Genomic DNA, 5636 nt, shown 5'->3' with positions numbered 1-5636 from the left:
GCTCCCGAGAGGCGCCTTTCGCTCCCACGCCCGGCGCGCAGGCCGGACCCTGCCCGCGGCCGCGCTCCCCGCGCTCGCCTCGGCGGGGCGGGACTTGGCACGTAGGGCTCGCGTGTGCGGGCTCCGCGCCACCAGGGCCTGTCACCGCGCTGCCGCGAGGTCCTCGCCTCGGTCCCCCCCACCCCCCCGCGGCACGTCGGGGAGAGGGTCCGCGAGGTTTTGTAGGGGGTTCTTAACCCTTCGCGTTTGGGGAAGTTTCTTTTTCTTAAGTGTTTGTGTGTCTGCAGATAGGTCGGTTAGCTGCACAGCTGGGGACGTTTGTCACTAAATTAATAAAATGGAGCATTTTAAGTCTTTGCTCGCTTTTTAGTGGATAGTAGGCGACCAACTTTTCCTGTGAAGAGAAAGATTCTAGAAAGCCAGAGAAAATAGGGCAAAAGGGACTTATCTGCGTGTTTCAGTTTTCTTTTTTTATTTTATAACTGTGGAAAGCTGTTTCTTTCACGTCAGTGTCCTGTTACATTATTCACATGCTATCTAGTTAAATTGCCAGCATAATGAACAGACTTGAGAGTGACTTGCCGTGGCTAGTTAATCTAGTACTTGTGATGATTACACTTAGTTCTAAGTTTAAGTTGCAGAATTCCCCCCCCCCCCGACCCCCGTTACGGTAAGGCTGTTTCATCAGTTGTCAGGATGGAGCCTCAAAGTGCGATGACCCTTGAGTATTGAAGGACTGTAACGATTGAGATGAACAGATGAAGTAGAACGTGAAAAGGCTGGACTGGAAGGCTGGTCTGGTTCTGTAGTGAAAGCCTCTGACGAGGTAACTAACGTTGTTGGATGGATCTAGGACTCAACTGAGCAAAGGGATCCGAGTTGCTGCCACAATTTAATAGCAAGTGTTAAGGGGCGCTGCTGTTCTGGATTTCATAGTGCCTTGTGGAAGTCTGAGGAGTTTGAGTTTAAATTAAATGAAACCTGTCTACTTACTTACTTAACGGTTATCAGAATACCTTCTGTAGATTTGGTAGCATGCACACTGATTGTGTTGGAACCAAAAGTCATGTCTTTTCATTAACATGCAGAATTGAGAGGGGTGAATTGGTTATTGTTGAGTTTTGCTGAACTCATGATCCCATCTGAAATTAGATATTGATAGAAAGATACGTTAACTGTAAAACTAAATTTACTTTTTCTCATGGTGAGGACATGTTGGTTTTATAGAAATTTAGAAAACCAGGGTGTTTTATATATTCTGTATTTGATCTTACCAAGTTGCTCGCTTACTTCTTCAAGAAAATTTGGTAATGGAGGCTTTACTTGATGAAGTGATGTGTATCACGTCAGCCAGTCAGGGGCGGAGGTCTGAGGGCCCTGACTAATGGGAGTTAATTTACAATTAAGTCAGCATTTAAAAGTCATTACTTCCCCTGTGCAAGTGGCTGCTTACAGAGTTGCACAGTTTGGGGTTATTTTAATGCCCATTTCTTTGCTGAGTTAGTTGCCTGGTGCATTACAGAGTACTCTGTGCCTAAAGGTAGTTACAAATATTTGATGGCAATAACATAGTAAGGCCTGTTTCCTCAGACATGTTTTGTGGTGAATTATCCTATCCCTCTTCCTTGTCCTTGTGGTTTGGAACTTTTAGCAAAGAGAAGCTAAATAGTTTGTGATTAACTGTGCACACCCCAAGTTCAAATTCTGAATATAGTGGAATCTTAGGAACTGAAATAAGGAGATAATTGATAATAGGTGAAGAAATCAAAGCAGGTTAATTGTTAAGCTGAATTTCTCAGTGTGTGTGTGGACTGCAGTAGGCAACATATCAGTGCTTTCACAGACTCAGTCTCGTCTGATCCCAGGAAGAAGAGTTTGAACACCATGGTGGTTTCACCAGAACAGTCCTTTGGATGGGAATGAGCTGCGAGGTGACCTTTTTGCCTAAGTCTAAGCTTAGTTACCTGAAGTTCTTATTAAAAAAATTGTGCACAGGGTATTCTCAGGGCTCTAGTTACTTCTTAGTACCTCTGGCTAAAAAAAACTTAGTGGGAGCTAGCATGTTTGTGGAAACCAAATCTTTGGATTTTATGGGTTTCTTTTGCTTGTGTGCCGTCTTGTTCTAATTGCCCCCAGAGTCACAGCAGTCTGTGTGATTGGCATCTCTTTGATGGAATAACGGCAAAGGAAATCTAGTGGTTCTATACTAGAGTAGCTTTAGACCTGGAATGGTCCTTGGAGATCTGGGAGGTCTGCTTTTTTCTTTCCCCTTTTTTAACTGATGTAATTCACATGGGCGCAGTTCAGTCGCTTCTGCTGTATTCACCAGGTTGTGTGGCCATCACCGCTAGCTAATTCCGCAACATTTTCATCATCTCAAAAAGAAACCCCATACCCGTGAGCAGACACTACCCATTTCCCCTCTCCCTCCAGCCCCTGGCCACCACTGGTCTACTTTGTGTTTCTCTGGATTTGCCCATTCCAGCCATTTCATTTAAATGGAATCGTAACAGTCTGTGGTCTTGTGTGTCTGGCTTAGCCTGTGTTCAAGGTTCATCCACATTGTTGAGTGTACTTTATTCCTTTTTAAGGCTGAGTACGATTCCGTAGCGTGGGTACTAGAGCAAGACCTGCTTGTTTTTGCACATGAGAAGATGAAGGCTCAGTGAGGCTGAGCGTGTTGTGGTATTTCATCACACTTCAGTTGTGTCTTTAACATGCGTAATCCACTGTTTTAAGGCCCCCGTTTATTTTTGGTTTTTTTCCTGGCATGTGATTAATGAACGTTTCCATGTTGCCAGATGTAGGGCGCAGTCTCATATGTATATTTTTCCCTAGATTGTCATCAGTATTGTATAGGAGTGACATCCTATTTTATAGAGCTTACTATAAACCACTTAGTCATGGCAAAGTAGGGAAGCTCATGATAAAAGCTGAGTATTTAAAACATTTAGGGCTTTTTAAAAACTTTATTTATTCGTTTGAGGGGGGAAGAGTTCCCCCACCTGTGGCCGGGCGGGGGGGGGAAGTAGAGGGAGAGGGAGAGACTCTCAAGCAGACTCCCCTCTGAGCAAGGAGGGCTTGATCTGTGGCTTGATCTCACAACCCTGAGATCATGACCTGAGCTGAAATCAAGAGTCAAATGGATGCTTAACTGACCCAGGTGCCCCTAAAACATTTAGTTTTGAGAGAAACCTAAGAAGGCTTTAAAATCTTGAGGTTTCAGGTATTTAGAAATTGTGACCTTCACTCAAGGCTGTTGGTATTTTACTTATCTTTTGTTAGACCAAATATAGAAGTGCTTTATGATGGATTGAGCAAAACATCTAAGACCAGAAAACCATTGATACTAAGATCAGTAAAGTGAAAGAAGGTTGAAAAGTATTTGTTTCTCAGTTCTTTATATACAGAAAGTTCAAGTGTGCTTAAAAGTTACTAGTCCTGACCATTTGCCACTCCTCTGTGGGTTTTCCAACTCCTCCTCCTTTACCTGTTTGTCCTTAACTAGAGATGCCATGCACAGAAATTCCCACGGAGCCAAGCCACAGATGCACCCCCTTCCCCAAAGTGATCTTGTCAAGCCTGTGACCTACATGGGGCACTCTAAGTCATAGATTCTGATTCCTGACCCAGTAGTTCTGGAAGTCGGCTTGCTGATACAGCCTCTGTGCTGTCAGACTCTCTGCTCCAGGTTGTTCACCTCTCCTCTTCCTCCCACCGGCAACAGCTGACTCCCCCTAGTGGGAAAGGAAAAATCCGTATTAGGAATAGGTCAGGACTCGTGACCTTACTACAACTAGCATTTTAGGCTTTGAAAGAGAAGAAATAATAACTTTAAAAATGTATGCTAGACTCCTGGGTGTTTATTTACCAAAGGCTTCCTGGTTTTATTGTTGTTGCTGTTGAAGTCTGCTTAGTAAGGTGGGGTTTTTTTTTTTTAATTTTATTTATTTATTTGAGAGAGAGAATGAGAGAGAGAGCATGAGAGGGGGGAGGGTCAGAGGGAGAAGCAGACTCCCTGCCAAGCAGGGAGCCCGATGCGGGACTCGATCCTGGGACTCCAGGATCATGACCTGAGCCGAAGGCAGTCGCTTAACCAACTGAGCCACCCGGGCGCCCCAAGGTGGGTTTGTTTTAAGGCTGAGAAGTTTAGGGGCCTGTAACAGGTTATTAGCAAAAAACAGTTATTAGAAGGAACATTTCTTAGGATCTGCATTCCTTTGTTAACTCCTGATCTCCTCTTCCCAGGGGACCATTCTGTGAACTCTGCTTTTCTTCCCATAGGAGGAGTACATGAAAGTGAAAACTTGTTAAAATTTTTAAATCTGAATATTTACCAGTGGGTTGTATTCTCTAATATTGTTGGGTAAACATTCAAACCTTGTATTTGTAAAATTCGGCATCTGAAATGCTACTTGGAGGTTGACAATAACATTAATTTCAGTACTGTTAGCAGAATATCAGGAAGATGTGGAAGTTAGTTGACCGTACCGTGTGAGTTTGTACTTTCCTATGTGTGGTGGATCTCATTACAGTACGTGAGAACCGTTTCCCATTCCCAAGTGCCTTGTGTTAGTGGGTCCCGTTCTGTTTAATTTCGTGATTAATTATCAATAACAGCAAGCCCAGTGGTTTCTGGGAATCATATTAGCAACAGCATCAAATTTCCACTTTAGAGGGCACTGACCAAAGTCTCTTGCTTTGGAATATCTTAACTTCTGACCTTGGTTTCTTTGTAAAATGACTTCCTTTAGAAAAATTCTGCTCCTTCTCGAACTCCTCCTACATGACCGTAGGAAGCAGTATACTCACTTAAAGCAGAACTCTTAAATTTTAACGTGACCTGGTGAATGAGGTATTACGAACTCTTGAGTAAAATTCTTAATAACCATTCGATGCCTTTGGTGTTACACAGTGGTCTCAGATAGGGTTAAACATGAAGACGATGTAAATGGTTGTGAAGGACTTTTTTTCTTGTGTAAATGATCTCCCTTAAATATAAGAAGTGAGAAGGGAAGGAGACCGCCATGGCTGTGCTGGAGACTGTTCCATTGGAGCCCCGACCCTGTTTCTTCTAGGAGAGTCACAGACTTCAGTAGAATTTCTAGTATTTCACAGGTGATCACACTCTTGAAAACACCCCGAAGTGTCTTTCTCTTTTGGCAGTTCTCAACTCAATCCTCTTTCCTTCTTTTCCTTTCGTCTTCTAGCTCCTAGGCACCCAGAAACTTTGAGGGAGAGAAGCTGCTGCTTCTCCAAATTGACAGTTGGCTTTTAATTTCTTACTTTGTTGGTTGGTAACTCACTTATAGTTTGTGCTAATACATGGTTCCTGTATTAAATAGATGTTATAGATTCTTTTTTTTTTTTTTTAAGATTTTATTTATTTGACACGGAGAGACAGCTAGAGAGGGAACACAAGCAGGGGGAGTGGGAGAGGGAGAAGCAGACCTCCCGCCAAGCAGGGAGCCCGTCACGGGGCTCGATCCCAGGACCCTGGGATCATGACCTGAGCCGAAGGCAGACGCTTAACGACTGAGCCACCCAGGCGCCCCATAGATTCCTTTTTTCTTAAGATTTATTTATTTTAGAGAGAGAGCATGAGTGTGTGTTGGGGGGGTGGAGGGACAGAGGGC

Source organism: Neomonachus schauinslandi, chromosome 9 (assembly GCF_002201575.2).
Source record: "Neomonachus schauinslandi chromosome 9, ASM220157v2, whole genome shotgun sequence".
Taxonomy (NCBI): Eukaryota; Metazoa; Chordata; class Mammalia; order Carnivora; family Phocidae; genus Neomonachus; species Neomonachus schauinslandi.
Note: the sequence above shows the minus strand (reverse complement) of the source record.